Source organism: Vicugna pacos, chromosome 6, assembly GCF_048564905.1.
Source record: "Vicugna pacos chromosome 6, VicPac4, whole genome shotgun sequence".
Lineage (NCBI taxonomy): Eukaryota > Metazoa > Chordata > Mammalia > Artiodactyla > Camelidae > Vicugna > Vicugna pacos.
The window spans coordinates 87,469,779-87,487,022 of NC_132992.1; the positions used below are offsets into that span (position 1 = coordinate 87,469,779).

The following is a 17,244-nucleotide window of genomic DNA, read 5'->3' on the forward strand; positions in this document are numbered from 1 at the left end:
TCGCTCAGGTAAGCACACATACTGGGGCACAATGACTCCCTCCGTGCCCACTGAGCCTCGGGAAAACCTCCACCTAAAGCATCAGTCCTGGGACACCAACACTTTGAGTCCCTTTGGTCATGACAGGCACTTCTGTAGAGGGCAGGCCCAAAGAACACCTTTGACTCGGGCAGAGGAAAGGTGGTCAGAAATTAAAGTCAGCCCTGAAAGCACCAGGACCAAAAATGGGACGGATTCCCCCAGTTCTCAGTGCACAGCTGCCCTTGGCACAAATAGAGCAGAGCAAGCTCAGTCAAAAGGAGGGAAGTGTGCTGCTTAGAGCCTTCAGCATCCAGAACCTCTGGCGATCTGACAGCTGGGAAGACATCACCCAGTGACCCTGGACCCCACCCGGCTGGGCCACTGAGGGCTCCGCTTCCGAGGAGCGAAGGGTGTGCTCAGACAGAGCACACTGAAAACAGCTCCTCGTCTCTGGTTCTGCCTCTGGGTGACACTCCTGCCCATTGCTTACCTGCCATGGGAATTGGGGCAAGACGGTTAACCTCTCTGAACCTGTTTCCACAACTGAAAGCTCAAGATAACCATATTCATGGCACTAAACTGCTTTGATAACTTCTATCAAGCATGCCCTGCAAAGAGTGGATATAAGAGGAACTGTCCTAAGAGGGAGGAAAGAAGATTCTAGGCGCTAGTTGTGTATTTCTTTTGATGATGTTTCTGTCCAGGTGACTTCTGGAAGTTGGATGATTGCATGTTGCAGCTCTCTTCTGCTTTTTTAAAATTCAAATGATCACATCAGTTTAATCTCAGGTATACCATCCATTTCCCTGCCTGTCCCGAGGAGGAAGCAGCGGTGGCCCTTGTCACAGTAGCGCAGGCGTGGTGAGTGGTGTCCTGATGAGAGTCACGCAGGAGCGAACTATCTTCTCTAACTATGTGCCTAACGTTTCCTCAGCAGTAAAACCCGCAGATTGGTCGGGCGGACCTGAGGTTCCTCCCAGATCCAACATTTCAGGATTTTCTGATTCAGAAGCATAAATCATGAGACCAGGACTTAAAAAAAAAGAAATTCCTGTGGATGAGCTGAGATCGTAAAGAATGAAAGTCATTTTCTTGTCGTATGACTTCAGCAGAGGGAGACTGCTTCTCCTGAATGAGAAACCATGTGTCTGTTACACAACAGGATTTGTGTTTGTTTCATTTTTTAAATCCGGCCAGATTAACATTTGAATCTGTGGGAGGAGTGTGATTTTCTAAGAGAGCTTTAGTAAAATGTTCTATATTGTCTTCTGATTTTATTTATATGTAAGATTTGATACAGATACACAATGGAATATATTATATATGTGTCATATGTATGCATGATATACAGCCTATATATATATGTATTTCTTATTTGTAAGTGATGAAGCATAAAAATATTTAAAAATAACGCCCACGAGTGCACAGAAACAGTGGCTCCCGTGAGAGTGGAGAAGGCTCCTCCCTGACTCTGTACCCTCTCCCCCACCAAAGATAACCACCCTGATCTTTTACCATTACCATTCCTTTGCCTTTTTTTTTAACCTGCTTAAATTCGTGAAACAGGATCTATGTACAGCAGTGTGCATGAAACTTACATGTACTTACAAGTAATTACAAGGTGAATTCTCTAGTAACCGCCCCCTCCGCAACCTTGGCCCTCTCAATCCCAATCTCCTCTCCCCTCAACCCGGGGTGATAATTGGACTTTTATTTAAGGTAATCACCTTCCTGCTATTTGCCATCATTTTAGTTCTCATGTACATAACCCTGAACAACTCAGCGTTCGCGTGCTTGTGTTTTGAGCTTCCTAATTTCTAGAGCACCTCTCTGCCTTTTCTCTGAGTCTTTCAAAGTATCTCAGGGATGCTAGGATTCCCTTTGCCAAATCTGCAGCCTCAAAATCCAGGCAAGAGGTCCAGGCCATGCTACATTGTTACAATTACATTAGGAGGATTAGGACTAATAAAAACCATGATAAGGCCTCTTTCTGGTGTGCCCCCATCGCGCTGGGCATTCTGCTGAGCGCTGTCCCCCATTGTTTCATTCATCCTCAGAGCAAACCCACAGGGAGGTGTTGGGGCCTCTCATTTCTGTTTTAGAGATGACAAAACCGCCACTGCCAGGACTGTCCCCTCATCTGCTTCCTAGATGCTCACTCCCAGGGACTCAGCTCTAAGTTCTGATTCTCTGGAGGGTGGGCAGAAGCAGGCACTTCACTGACTTCCATCTGCCCCTCCCATGTTCGTCTCTCGGTGACCACGCTGGGCTGCTTTTAGATGTTACAGGAACAACAAGAAACATTTGAAGTTCATTTCTTCCAGAAAATGCCAATGCCTTAATGATGACTCCTGTCCATACTGTTCTTCTGATAATTAACATATCACAGGGTCCCAGTGGCGTCTGAGACAGGCTGTGTGGGGGAATGGAGAGCATCAAGGCGAAAGCCCCGAGTTCAAATTCCAACTCTACCACTCGCGGCCTCTGAATCTCTCTCCATGGGCCAACAGTGGCAGCCTTGCCTCCTGTCAGAATTCTGGGAGGTGAGAAACAGGAAATGCTTCCCACGAGCCCAGAGGCCCCTGCAGGCCCCTCTCAGACCTCTCTGCTTGGGTCAAGGACCAGCCTGCAGTGCTGAAAGGGCTCCGAGGGAGACAGTCCAAGGCCACCCACCATTTGACAGACACGAGGATGTCTAGGCAGAGAGGGAGAGGGCGGCACTGAGGGGAGGAAACTCAGGTGTCTCAAACAGACCTGTCATCCCAAACTGTGACAACTGCTGCCATGTGCTGAGTCTGACACCGCACTAAACGCTGTTGATGGAAAGTCTCCTTTAACTCCCTTGGCAGGCGCTCTGGCTACCCTCTCTCGCTGGGAAGGAAACTGATGCTCTGAAAGGTGAAATGACTTTTCCACAGTCACACAGCTGGGAAAAGGCGAAGGCGGGGCGGGGCCAGCAAGTCTGACGTGGCCACCCCCATTTCTAACAGCTGAGCAACACGGGAGGGCCCCCTGCCCCTGGGCTCCCAGGGACTCCAGGACGCTTTGGTGGTTGTTCTGGCCCCACCCATTCTTGCCTCCCCAGAGCGGAGGTCACCCTGCAGCCAAGACGGGATCCCCCAACAGCCCCCACCCTAGGTTTCTGCATCACAAGGCAGAGCGGCCACCCTGGCACGGACAGGTCCTAGGCTGTGGGGAAACATGCAAAACACCCAGGCTAGAGGTCTGTTCCCATGGAGACAGAAGGAGCTCAGACTTCCCCTGAAGGATGCCTTCAGGGGCTAGAAGCCAGCCTGTACCCTGAGGCAGAAACCTGAGCCCAATTCTCACCCCTCTCCTCTGTGCCACCAGCAAATCCTCAGGTCCTCTCTTTAGGACCCCCAGCAAGACAATAATGAGTTCCAGAAATAAGCCTTCCTGGCCCACACCCCTTTCAGCTGCCCTCTGAGGGGCCTCTCTAGATGAAAACGATGCTCCAGGGCCAGCAGGTTTGGCACAGCTGAGGCCTAAGGAATGTGCAGACCCACACGTGTCAGAGAGCCCCGCTGGGGCACAGTTTCAGAAAACAGAGCAAAACAGCCTGTTGGCACCGGCGCAGCCCTCCTGCCTCCCAGCTCCTGACTCCTGATAGCTGTTGGCTGTTCCAGCTATGCAAGAGGCAGGGCTGGACCCTTCAAGAGTCAAGTTCTGTTCTTGGCTGTGTGGCTCTGGGCAAGTAATTCCCCCTCTCTGGACCTGTTTCCTTTTAGTGGATGAAGGAGGCTGTCGAGTCAAGCTCAGAAGGGCAGTGATTTTGTGACATGCTCCCTATTCTGGGAGGACACTCACTTTCCACACTGTCTCCTCCTGCCCTTGTCATGTGAAATGGGGCATGTTCCTGGGGCAGGTAAGCCTCCCCCACTGGAAGCCCTTGGCTGTAAGAGGTCCCTCACTAGTGCCAGGAAGAAGTTAACTGGAAGGGGTTTCAGAGGGGACCAGGAGCCTGGGAGTGGGTCCCAGGGCAGCCTTGGGCCAGAGCTTCAGGGATAAAGTGATAAAAATAATAACTTTCATTATCACCCCACCCCTGCTGGAGTACTCTGCCTTAGAGTTTTGAAGCAGAGGTCAGTGGGCTGCATAGGGCGCTCAATGCTCCTGGGTTGACCAAATGGCCATATATGCCAGGTTCACTGTTTGCAGTCAAGATCTGAAGATCTAGAGAGTCAGCATTCATCTGGGGCTCCCTGAGATCCCGATTTCTGGCCTCACTACCCGCTCCTTTAGAGATGTGGGATGAGGCTCAGAGAGGCTGAGAGGCTTGCCCAAAGCTGCACAGCCAGGGGGGTTCTGAATGGAACTGATCCTGCCTACGGGTGCGACTTCCTCTTCCTACCGCGGGCCCCGGCCTCTCAGGCACTACGGAGCGACCTCGTGGTCGCCAAGAGCGGGGATTCCTGCGGGCGTGCCTCCCAGGCCAGGGACGCGCGGCGGCGCGAGCCCGCAGTGACAGGTCCGCTCGCCCCAAGCGGAGGTAGAGCGAAGATAAGAGGCGGCGCCCAGCCCGCCCGGGACCCGCTGCCCAGGGCTTACGGGCTTTTTCCTGGGGGCCGAACCTCCAGGTTCAGGGAGCAGAAAGGCTGGGGGATTTCGCAGGCGGCAGGGAACGGTTGGGTTTAAACTAAAAATACCCGCCCGCCCGCAGCTGTCACGCCAGGGCCCCCGCCCCCGCGCCGGGCGCGCCTCCCCAGGTCCCCTTGACTTTCAGCGACCCTGGTCGCTGGGGAACGCGCCAGGACTGGGCCAGGGGCTGAGATCCAGTCCCCGTCCCTCCCGGACCCCCGCCCGGCCGCCCGGCCCCGTGCCACTTACCCGGCCGGGAGCGTGCAGGAGCGCGGCGCCACGGGCAGTCCCGGCCAAGCAGCCCTCCTCCCGGCGTCCCGGGCGGCTCCGGAGCGGGGCGGGGCCGGGGCGGGGCTCGGACATCGGCCCCTGCCCCGCCCAGTCCCCTTGGGGACCCGCCACCGGAGCCGCCCCTCTCCCCGGGCCTGCCACTTCGGCCGGGTCGGAGAGGGACGCGCCCCGCTCCGCGCGCTCAGCAGAGGCTCCCGGGGCCCGGTCCCAGCCCGGCGGGCTCCCGAGCGCAGACCCCTTCTCCCCGAGGAGGAAGAGCTATCGTAGGGGCTCCCAACCCTCAACCCTGGCGCTTCGCCCAGGGCTGTCCTCTCTGGCTGGGCAGCCTCTCCGAGCCTAAGTCCCCGCCTGGGTCTCATCCTTGGGGATGACGCGGACGTGCCTCTCCCCTGGGGAAAGTTGGATCTGCGGGGTTCCTCTGTGTGTCCAGCCTTGGGGAGGGGGCTGGGGACCTGCAGGTCTTGCCCTCCCAGAGCCCAGGTTGCGGCAAAGGCTAGGCACCCCTCCTGGAGGCGCGAAATCCAAGGAGGAAGTGACACCTATCAGCCAGCTTGACAGTGGGGGCGCCTCATCCGGCCACTCCCACTCCAGAGTCCCCGGAACCACCACGCAAGGGATCTTCGGGCCCCAGGCTCGGATGAGAGACCCCCAGGATGTCGAGTGGAGGCGATGTGGTGGTGGTGGGGGAGTGAGTCACGAGGAATATGAATCCCATTCATAATCAACCTCCCACAAACCCAAGGCCAAAGAATGTGCCTCCCCTCTGCCTCCCCGCGAGCCCCGCCCCCCAGCGGACACTTCCTCCCACGAGTCCACAAACCCCTGATCCAGGGACTCTGCCAACTCTTTAACCCTACAGCTTAAAGCCGAAATCTCATCCGCCTCTGCCTTTGCCCTCTTGGCACATTCAGGCCTATGGACTGCCCTCCACCCCAGCGCCAATCTTTGTCCGAGTAATTACAGCCTTGCGCCATGGGTTTCCACCGCCTTTGGATAGGGATGACAGCTACTCATAGAGGATACAACTTGCAGAACTCTGCACCGCCAATCTTCACAATTTAGGTGTGGCTACGCCCTTTTGCAGATGAGGAGGTAAGTAACTGTCCCAATCTATTGCTTCCCAGAGGGTGTTTTCCTCTTTGGTTCCTCAGTGAGGCTGGCAGGCCCTCTATCAATGTCTGTTGAATAAATCAGTGTTCTAAGAAGATTATATTGTAAAACAGGACCAGATATAATTGTATATAAGTGTGTGTGTGTGTGTGTGTGTGTGTTTCAAATGGAGGGCAAGGTAGAAGGGTGCCACATCTCAGAGTTAACACTGGGGTACACCTGGCCTGAGTGAGAATGCATGTCAGCCACACCTCCTAATTTAGAGCCCATTTATTAAGTTATAATGAGTCACAGGGTCAGAGGAGATACACACAAAGACCTCTCCCATCCTTGCCCTTGACTGTCCAAGGCGTCCTATTATGTTTCTCATTAGCATCCTGACTCCATGTGGGCGCTGCCGCAGGCCCTGAGGTTACCACAGTCTAGCTGAAGATGCAGATGATGGTGAACACTTACTATAATTCTGGGCATTTGGATAATGTGCTTTGCTTTTACAAATGCTTTTATGTGTATCTCCTCATTAAATCTCTGCAAAGATCCTCCAGGTAGTTAGGAAACCTTTAATGAGTTCTGTCTTATGATGGAAACTAAGACACCAACAGGTCGGAGGATTTGCACGAAGATTAAAATGGCCCCGCCTAGACTGCTGGAAGGGTGGAGCCACTGGGAGTTAGGTTCCTGCAGTGAGAGTTGGTGTGGTGCAGTGGGGAGTAAATAGCTTGAGCTCCAGTACCAAACTGCCCAAATTTGCAACTTTCAGCTCATTACTCATCCTTGGTTTCCTCTTCTGTTAAGTAGGTCTAATAATAGTAACCTCTCTTGAGTGGCTTTGTGCCTGGTACCCTGAGCACCCAGCTCATGTGAACTGTTCTTGGGATGGTGGGAACAGTACAGTTCCTGGCAGTCAGCTATTTGGTCTTTCATCAGACACTTCCTGAGCACCTACTATGTGCTAGTCCCTGGGAATATTGAGAAGAATGAGACAAGGACAATTACTCCCAAGGAGGTCACAGGACAGTGACTCTGGGCCCAAGGGCAAGTGCCTGAACACGGTGGTGCTGTCCAGAGATGACCTGCCCCTCTCCCTGCCCTGCAGCACAGAGCGCCGGTCAGAGCTGAGACCCAGATCCCAGGCCCAGCCATATTGCTTGATTGAGGGAAACTTAGCAAGAAATGTACCCTCTTAGAACCTTAGTTTTCTCATCTGTTAAATGGGGAGTGCAATAATGTTTCAGAGGTGAGAATGTATGTGATAAAATATTTTATAAGCTGCAAAATACCATGCATGTATTACTAGCTTTATTATTATTATTAGGTTTATGGCTTCACACGGCTTAGTGCCTTTCAGACTAATCTCCCATTGCTTTTCTTAAGCCTGACAATTCTAATTCTAGTTGTTAATTCTATGGCAGTCTTTTGCCAATCCACAGTAGTCCATATGGAAGCAAAAAAAGTTGAATAAACAATGCAGGATCATGGTGGGGGGCAGTCTGCAAGCAGGAAGGCTACAAAAACTTTAACTCATCCTCAGCAGTCGTTACCCACTGCTACAGAAAGGAGTGGAAATGAAAGCTTATCTGGAAAGAAAATTCTGGCAAAGGAAGACAGGAGAGCCCCCTCTGTCATCTCGAATTGAGCACAGGAAACCCCGCCTGAGCTCTCCCTTTCAGAAGTGGCCCAGAGAGGGAACCACAAGGAAGCCCTGAAATGATGCCATTTGGAAATTCTGACTCATTTGGCAGTGGGGGTTGTTTGTGCAAAGTACAAAACATCTCCGAAAGAGTGAGATTTTTACTATTTTTTCCTCACGTCCCTTCCCTGTGGCAAGCATCTCTGTCACCACTCCCAGGAAAGCAGGGGCCAATTTAATAAGCCTGGGGGAGTTACTAAGGTCTGTTTCACATTTGCCTTGGTGAGCGAGCTTCCACAGCGATCCTGTGCAAGTCTTATTTTGTGTGATCTTTGCATTGTTTGTTTGCCTGTTTAGTCTCTGCAGAGAGATGACAGCAAAAGCTGGATTGCCTTTTCTGGCTAATCCAACCCCTCGTGTGCAAATGGGGAAACTGAGGGAGGAGGGCAGGAAGGAGGGACCTTGCCCAGGGTCCCAGGGTGGTATTTGGCATTCTGGAAATTTCTGTTCCCATTTCTCCATCCCTAGCCTGGTTCCCCCTTAGTGATGACTTACATAAGTGTTATTGACTAAGCAGGGATGAAAAGCTGGCACTGGGGTGGCCATTTCAGGGGTGCCTCATCCGAGGATTCCTGATCCAGTTGGGGAGAGCTGGTTCTCCTCCTGGCTCTGCCCTCAACTTCTTCTTTCTTGGTTTCCTCTTTTGCCAAGTGTTCATCTGTCCTTTCCCCTTCCGGTGCTTCTGTGTGCTTGTAGGGTGAGTGGATCCCCCAGCCTGGGGTGTTACCCTGTCTGAGCATGCTGCCTTCCCCACAGGTAGCTGCCAGCCAGTTACTGAGCAGGGGCACCCCTCCCCCAGATGCCAGAGTCATCTCAAACACTCAGCATGGGAAACAGAGTAATTCAGGCTCTGCCTCTAGATACACGAATTGGGCTGCTTTTATAAAATAAAAATATCCTGTAGGGCAGAAGCACAGGACTGGACCCTGGGTTGACTGGATTCTAACCCTTGTTAATGCTGCTAATTAGCTGCGTAACTTGGGATCACTTCTGAGTTTCTGAACCTGTGAAGTGAGAGAACTGGAGAAGACCATCCGTAAGTTACTCCTCCTGATTTAAAAAATGGCGTGATGCTTGATTTCATTAGATAATAATGCCATTTAGCACGACTAGTAAACACTACTATTATCATACTCCAGGGAATAACAGAAACAAAAATATTGTTACCATAGACAAACTCGATTCCTAAAAAAATTAAATTCTTCTAAAAGAGCCTTGTCGTATTTCTCTCATCAGTGGACAACCCAATCTACTCTCTCTGCTTCTGCTTAAGGAACACCTTAAGTGTTTTTTTTTTTTAAATTACATGAGGTAATTGTAGACTATGTTGTTGTAATAAATTATACAGAGAGATCCCCTGTACCTTTTACTCAGGTGCCTCCAGGGGTAACATCTTGCAAAAGTAGGCAGCACAGTATCACAGCTGGGACATTGATACCGAAGCCATCAGGACACAGAGCATTTCCATCACCGCAGGGATCCCTCGTGCAGCTTCTCCCTCCTGCCCTCATCCCCTCCGTAACCCCTGGCCACCATTAACCTGGTCTATAATTTTGCCATTTCAAGAATGTTATGTAAATGGAATCACAAAGTGTGTAACCTTGGGGGACTGGCTGTTTTCACTAGTATAATGCACTGGTGATTCGTCCAGGTTGTCTTTGTATGAAGAGTTCATACCTCTTTATTGCCGAGTAGTAAGTAGTCCATAGTCTAGACAGATATATAGAGTTTGTCTAACTATCCACCTGTCAAAGGACATCTAGGTTGTTTCCAGTTTAGGACTAATTTGAATAAAGCAGCTATAAACATTTAGTACAGGTTTCTGGGTCGATGTAAGTCTTCATGCTTTAAATTTTAACTGTTAGTTACAGTATCTGTATACAATACCACATCACCAGATTTTTTTCCCAATTTATTGATCGTGATAAACACACTCCTAAGATGCTGACGTGTGTATTAATTGCCCAGGACCCGGTCCTGAGTTGTGGAAATCCAACAAAAGCAAACTACATGGTTCCTACCATTGGGAATTTGCAATCTATTGGGGAAGCAACATTCAGACTGAAACATTGAAACAGCATTGAAATTACAAGACAGCACTGCATGTCAGCACAGAACTGACTCTTAGAATCCGAAAAAGGAGAGAGGAGTGAAGGCTTGAGTGTTTGGGGGATGGTGTTGTAGATAAGGTGAGATGTGAGCTACATCTTGAATGATGGAGAATAATAATATTTAACATTTATCAAAGAATTACTATGGGCCAAGTGCTGTCCTAAGACTTGATTTATATTAACTCATTTAGTCCTCACCAGGGTAGCTACTATTATTATCTAATTTTACAAATGAGGGAACAGAGGGGGTAATAACTTGCCCATCATCACACAGCCAACATGTGACCTAGGGTACAAACCCAGACAGTCTGACTTCAGCCCGGACTCTTATTAAATACCGTGCATTCTGTCTGCCTGGTAGCAATAGTGGAGGACCATTTTCCAGTCATAATTAAATTCCAATCCACTTCTTGGGCTATATTTTTCACAAAGAGCTACACTGAACCCCAAGTGTTATAGCTTTGGCTTCATTAATGTGATAAGTTCTAATTTGTAATGAAAAAGAATATGTATTTATATATAAGTATAACTGAATCACTGTGCTGTACAATAGAAACTAATACAACATTGTAAATCAACTATACTTCACTTAAAAAAATAGGAAAAAATGTGAAGAGTTCCTTATGGGCCAAGGTTATTGATGAAAAATTAAAGGACTTTGCAAAAAACAGCACCAGCCTTAGTAACAGGCGAGGAAGCCTGCATGTAACATACGTGCTATGAGAGGGAGAGGACCAGCCTAGGGGGTTGTTTTGTGTGTGTGTTGGTGTGTGCATGTGTGCATCAGTGTGTGTATCAGCGGGGCTGAACTCTGCAGTTATGTTGTTCACCTGTGCATGCAGTGAGGAGGACATTAGAGTTTCAGCTTTTATGTACCATGATACAGGCAGCACTGGCTGAGCCCGTTTCGGGTAATGAATGTGGTTTTGTGTTCTCCGAACTGCTCTGTACCAGGGAAGTCACAGCTATGCTCAGCTGCTTGGCTGTTTCCTTGACTGCTGAACACGTGAGACATGCGGTTACTCCTCTGTCACAGCCTTGACTTCCTGCTTACCTTCCAACTTCTTCATTTTGGCTTAAACTACAGTGCAATAGGACCCTGATTTAATTGTTGGAAATTTTTTTTAGTTGAAGTCTGGTCAGTTACAATGTGTCAATTTTTGGTGTACAGCACACTGTTTCAGTCATGCGTATATATACATATATTTGTTTTAATATTCTTTCTTATTACAGGTTACTACAAGATATTGAAATTTTGTTTTGAAGCCAAAATGTAGCCTTGATAACATCAGTGTTGCCAACCCTGGGTTGGGGGGTAGGCGTGGCAGAGTAAAAAGCTGATTGGATGGAAATCTCCCGACGTGTTACCTCCCGGGCTCTGCATCTCCCTTCATCTATCTGAGCTGGGGTGGGCCATCTCCCCCCCCCCCGGAGAATCTCCACATCTAGAAAATGGGGCACGTTCGTACCCTGTCTTCCCTGTGGGAGCAGTTGTGAGGGTCACAGAGAATAAGGACCATGAGGATGTGCTACAGACTTTAAGGTCTGTGCAAACCGATGCTCTCATGGGGAATGAGATCCTTCAATGAGTACGCCCGCCAACAAATTTCACAGTGGTAGAGCATGTGCTTAGCATGCATGAGGTTCTGGGTTCAATCCCCAGTACCTCCCTTAAGAAAAAAATAGTTCACAACAGAGACCCACTCAGGAAGAGGCTGTGGGTCAGGAAGGTCTCCACTAAGGAGGGAGAGAGGTCTTTTATTGTTTTTGCTCCCTAGAGACGTGTCTTTGAACGCTGCTGAAATCTTCTCTCCTTGTTTTCAGTAGGTTTGGCTGTTTGGAACATGCGACGATACTAGAAGCGTTGTGTGATAGGCAGTGTGCCCAGGAAGCCCGGAGAGACCTCTGAGCCCTGCCTGGCAGATACTCGAGTTAGGGCAGCAGAACCATGCAGGGCATCGGTGCCACCCCCACCACCAGGTTCTGCCCGGGGGAAGCCCACACGTGGGGCACAGCGGGCACGTCTTCTGGAGTGGCAAGGGCTCGTGTCAAACAGGTCTGCACGTCTGTGTGAAACCTGCTGCTCCTGATGACAATTCCTGATGGCCCCGAGATGTTTCCCTGGCAGAGAAGGCCACGCCACCACAGGAGCCTCTATCCATCAAGCCTCAGCCTCTTCCGGCCCAAATAGCCCCAGACACATGCAGAACAGATGCTTTGCAAACTGACGGCCACAGTTCCTTGCCCTGCAAGAGCCCTAGCACCCAGCCTGGCATCTTAAAGAACTTTAATCTTAAACTTCCTCTTGGGTGCTGTGAATGAAAAATATTGCAGCTGTATCAGTAAACAAAGGATGCTGCCGCCATCAAGTCATCAGCCAGGACTGCCGCCCCCAACAGTGAGCTGGAAGGAACTCAGGATGGAGACAAGCAGGCAGCCTGGCCGCTGCTGCCACCCCCAGGGTGCTCCCCGAGGGAACTCAGGATGGGAAAGAACAGGACACTGGCCCTAGATGCTAGGTGCACATCAAAGGAATGATTTTAACCAGCCCAGACTTTTGTACCTTCCCGTACATGGGAAAGCGCTAAATTCCTTAACTTGAGATATCTGGTTTTCTTTAATTAACAGTAATCTTTTGATATTCCAACTACCTGGTTTTTGTTGCAAAAATGCCTATATGTCCCTGGCTCCTCCCTTGCCTCTTCAGAGCAGTCTCTCAGTGCGATCTGAGAGGCCGTCACTCAGACTTAAGTCCTCAGAAATGTCCGCTGAATAAAACTTAACTCTCAACTTTTAGGTTGCACTTGTCTTTTTCTTTTTTCCTTTTTTTAGTTGAAAATGCTGTCGAGGTGGTGTGTGGAGTGTGTGGAGGAAAACAGCAAATGCCACCAAATGCACCTTCTGGCTCTTAAAAAGGCGTCCTCAGCAGACAGAAGCAACCCCACAGACACGCAAGAGGGAAGACAGCACACACAGTCTGTGTCCCTGGGTATTTGGAAGGTCCTTGCTGGCGCTGCGCCAGTGGGATGAGTTCAGCCACCTCAGCAGTCAGGGCTGTTTCATCATCCAAGCTGAAAGGTTTGTTTGTGTCACTGGCCAATTCGAGCAAAGGACTGGACTCTGCTCAGCTTATAAACTCTAGGATGGGCTAAAACACAGGTGCACACAGGCCAACAGCAGCCAGAAGGCACTTTACAAGTTCACTGGCCCGGCTCCTTCATGCCCCAGAGACCTTGAAGGGTCCCCCGGATCGGGGAGTGCCCTGATCACTTCGGCCCACAGCCATGCCCACATCCATTGCCAAACCCAGGAGACACTTGGGTCCTCCCTCGGCCTCTCTTGTGGCTTCGGACAGCCCTGATCAGGCCCCTCTCCTGGCAGCACCTGCTCTGTTTCTCCTCTGGCCTCCTTTCCAGCCTCCATGGCTAGTCCTCCCCTAACTACATACACCCCCGGCTTTCCGCTCTGGGTTTTCCTTTTATTCACTCGCCCTGCCCACATCTCTTTTATTATCAGGTCCAGACCTGCAAGGGTGATCATCTGAATACTCTCCCCAGTATTTCAGATGTAACCTAATGATTTAGATAAATGCCTCTCAGACTCCTCGAAACTCAGAATATCCAAAAGTAATTCAATCCTCCTTCCTCCTCCCCCTGTATTCCAGGCCTCAGCACCTAAGCCAGACACCTGGGCGTAAGGCTGGGTCCATCCCTCTTCTTCCCAGCCCCTCCCCACATCCAGCCAGTCACCAGATGCTGTCAGTCCTACCTTCAAAGCATCAAATGCGGCCTGCCCTGGTCCCCTTCACTCACAGCATGCTGGCCAGAGCCTGGGAATAGTTCCGTTTTACTGTGGCCCCCTGACTGCCCTCCCTTGGTCAGTCTCAGCCACCTCCAGCCACCCCATCACCATTCCTGCCAGGCTCATCTCGAGAACTCTGCACTCTGTGGTCCTCTTTCATCCCAAGGCCCTCAGCTACACGTCTGCATTTCTAAAGGAACACCCTGGCATCCCCCGAGAGCAGGCCTGGGCCTTTGTGCATTTGCCCTGGTTGTTCCCTCTCCCTGGAATGGCCTTCCCTTTCAAATAGCGTGTTTTTACCCTCTGTCAACACTCAGTTCAAGTGCCACCCCCTCTGTGAACTTTCTGTGATCCCTGAGGCACTGACTCGCTGTCTGAGCCCCCACCCCCACCCCCTCCAGTACTTAGAGACTTTCTGGCGTCTGTCCCCATCCTAAGACTGGGAGTCCTGGGGAGTGGGAGTGTCTTACTCCAGTCCATGTCCTGCTTAGCACCAGCTCGCGGGTCCGCTACAGTCGAATGTTTTTCTACCTCTTATGGCATTTGTGGTCAGTACTGAGTTTCACACAATTTAGGATTTCTGAGATACTGTCCTGTATTGTTCACCATGTCACATGTCCTTCAATCAAGAATTGTGCATTGAGGACATACTGACTGCCAGGCAGAGTGAGTTCTGTTGGACTAGAAGCTGATGGTCTAGTGGGGGGAGGGGTAGAAATTAAACTATGATATGTACAAAACCCCTGGGGTTTTGGACCCCAAAAAGCAATGAAATAAGGCTGGGTGGTAGGACAGCACAGTGGTTATATTCTTTGATGCCTCCAATCCTGAACTGCACAGTAACAGTGTCAGCAGAACCGCTCTATGGACGGCTGTCTCCAGGCCTAACATTGGATTCACACGGTTTAGAAAAACTCAACTGTATGCCAATATAATTCAATCCCTCACCACCTAATTAAATTTATCAAGTATTTCTAAGGTGCCCATCATGAACTAATGTGAGATACACAACAAAAGTAGAATAAAACTGTTTATCTGCCATAATGAGGGAAGAAAGTACTCCTTTGAGTTTTTTTTTTTAACATAACCCTTAGGCCATGAATGTGTATAATTTTTTAATTAATTTTTTTTTATTTTTGGGGGGAGGGAGGTAATTAGGTTTATTTATTTATTTTTAGAGCAGGTACTGGGGATTGAACCCAGGACCTCATGCATGCTAAGCATGTGCTCCACCACTTGAGCTGTTGGCAATCTAATATGTACACTAAAGTTCCTTGACTTCTTAACCAAAGTGCATGGAATAGCATTTCCTTTTCTTGGTGATTTGGATTACACAGGGCTCTAATGTGCAAGGAATTGTGACTTGCGAGGGCTGTTTACCCCTGCTTATATATCGAATGCTCCCAGAATACAACCTTTCAAAAAAAAAAAAAAAAGAGAGAAATTCCAGAATGTCTGCTTCTCAGTGTTTAAACTCCCTTGTTAACCTGTTAATCATTGCTTCTTCCTGCTCTCAGTGCTAGCCTTTGAAATTTACTGCTTCTAAATCTGTTGTGGCTGTTATAGCAGAAAACTAAGCAAGTAAACCATCCTCTCAAACAACAACAGGCCTCGGATGAGAACTGAGATACCCTTCCGAGAATCCAGCTAGCCGATTCTTTCCCAGACGCTGTGCAATGACACGGACCGTATTTACTTACTGGCTCTTGCAGCCCCGCTTCCTAGGAGACTAGCGCCCCCTACCGGCCTTGCGGGGTAAGGCTGGCTCATTATGAAATGCTCGAAGTTTCTTAACGGAATGATTTTTAAAGACAGGTTATTTTTTAACCAGCTAAAAACCCCTTGAAGTAGGAAACTATTATCGGCCCTGTCCCCAGCCAGCCAGCGGTATGCGTGAACTGTCGCGGAGCTGCAGCTGCGCCGTAAGAAGAGATGAACCGCTGGGAACAGCTCACCCAAGGGAGTGATGTATATACTTAGAGCCACACTAAGTGCATGTTACTGGGTATCTGGAGGGGGGAGAAAGTGTCCAGATGTGTTACCGTCTCCTTAAGCCTTTTACTACAAAATCCTCTTAATTACGTAATTTTGCAAGGGAGGTCTATGCAAAATGCTCCCTCCTTCCTTTATTATTTATTTGTACAGAGTATAATTGGTTTATAATGCAGTATTAAAACTCTGAAACTCTGGTTTACAGAAATTTGCTTTTAACTAATATCTCAGTAGGCTACACTTTCAAAAAGTGTCAAGTTTAGAATTAACAAATGGGATTTTTCTGGCCATAAGAGTAGAAAAAATATTATTTAAAATCCTCCAATTTTTTTCCTACAAAGGAAAATGAATAGTTAATGTCATCCCATTTCCAACCCACTCCCCGACTCCGTGAGGCTGGAGTGAATTTCTCTTCCTTCAGTAGATGAATCTTTGAAGTAGGCTGGAGCAGTGGATTCCCATGATAGCAAGATTTAATTTTGAAGCATGAAATTACTAAGACTCAAAGGTTGAAGTATGAAGTGAAATTCTGACTCAATAGAAAGAGGATTTATGGCTTTGGCAATACGTCTTAGTCATCATTCAAAGGAAAACAATACAATTTTCTCAGTGTTCGTCCGGCTGCAAGCTCAGTGATTAGCAGAGGCAGACATGAACTCCTGCCAACAGATAAATCTCCCTAACAAATATGACATACAGCAGACCGGCTGCTTGCTTGTTGTATTTGTGGTCTAGGCATCTTCTCAGAAGTCGTTGGAATGTAATAATGGTTTGAGTTATGGAATCTTATCTGCTAGTTAAAAAAAAGGAAACATAACACAAAACATTAAAATCTTTCATTAAACAGACAGCTAAGGAAAAGTCAACAATTCTTTTATCACCCTCACTTAAGTCTTAACGTGTTTCATGATTACCACTTAACTCTGCCAATTACCTGCTAGGAGATGATTTGGGCGCTTTTCCTCAGAATAAGATAAAGTTCTCAACAGAACAAAGTCCAGCAGATGCCTGAGTTTTAAACGCCTGAAGTCGAGGAGTTCAGTCCTCACTGAGAAAAAGCACGGGGACAAAGGGAACGTAACTTTCAGAAGTGATAAACTATGGCTTATTTTTTTCATTGTATTTTTGGACTGAAATTGTTGTCATTTTAGTCTCCCAAAGATAAAAAATCGTATCTGTATTAAATATACACACCCATGCACAGCCAGTGAGGATAATTCAGGAATATTTAATTTTCTGTGGGACTTGCTGGTTATACTATGATCCCATGGTAAGACAAAAAAGTGCTTGTGAAGGCAATAAAACTTAGAGAGGGACCCAAAGTGCTCAAGACTGTCTATAAGATGTTATAAGCAAATATGAAAAGAGAACTTAATTTAGGGACCAAAATGCCGGAGCACTATTACCCTAAGGTTAACGTGAGTCTCAAATGAACTCATGTGCACAAAACCTGCTGGGCGTGCCACCCATGCTTGACAGTATTTTGGAGGCAAATGTTTAGAAGCAGAGGGACAGTGTACACAGAGAGTCCTTAAAACCCTGTAGCCCTTATAGAAGGACATCTTGAAACAGGCGTAACCTTTTGCAGACGTCACGAATACGTGTTTCACAAACCCAGGAAGGGGATGG

The 17,244-nt window shown here is 48.7% G+C and overlaps 1 protein-coding gene and 1 long non-coding RNA gene across 5 annotated transcripts in view; one reads left to right on the forward strand and one right to left on the reverse strand.

Moving 5' to 3' along the window:
• Window positions 1-4,996, reverse strand: part of SYNE3 (spectrin repeat containing nuclear envelope family member 3) — a 95,566-nt gene extending 90,570 nt beyond the window's left edge. For 2 of the 4 annotated variants that reach the window (XR_012073810.1, XM_031679373.2), the window contains exon 1: window positions 4,870-4,995. The gene's annotated coding sequence lies outside the window, so the exon portion shown is untranslated. Of the gene's footprint in view, window positions 1-4,869 lie in introns of all 4 variants that reach the window. The other 2 variants (XM_072963669.1, XM_072963668.1) reach the window with 1 other exon arrangement.
• A 162-nt stretch (window positions 4,997-5,158) lies between these two features.
• Window positions 5,159-12,612, forward strand: LOC140697000 (uncharacterized). Its single transcript, XR_012073811.1, has 2 exons — window positions 5,159-6,003; window positions 11,647-12,612. It is a non-coding gene; the product is annotated as an uncharacterized lncRNA (long non-coding RNA).
• Window positions 12,613-17,244: the final 4,632 nt, after the last annotated feature.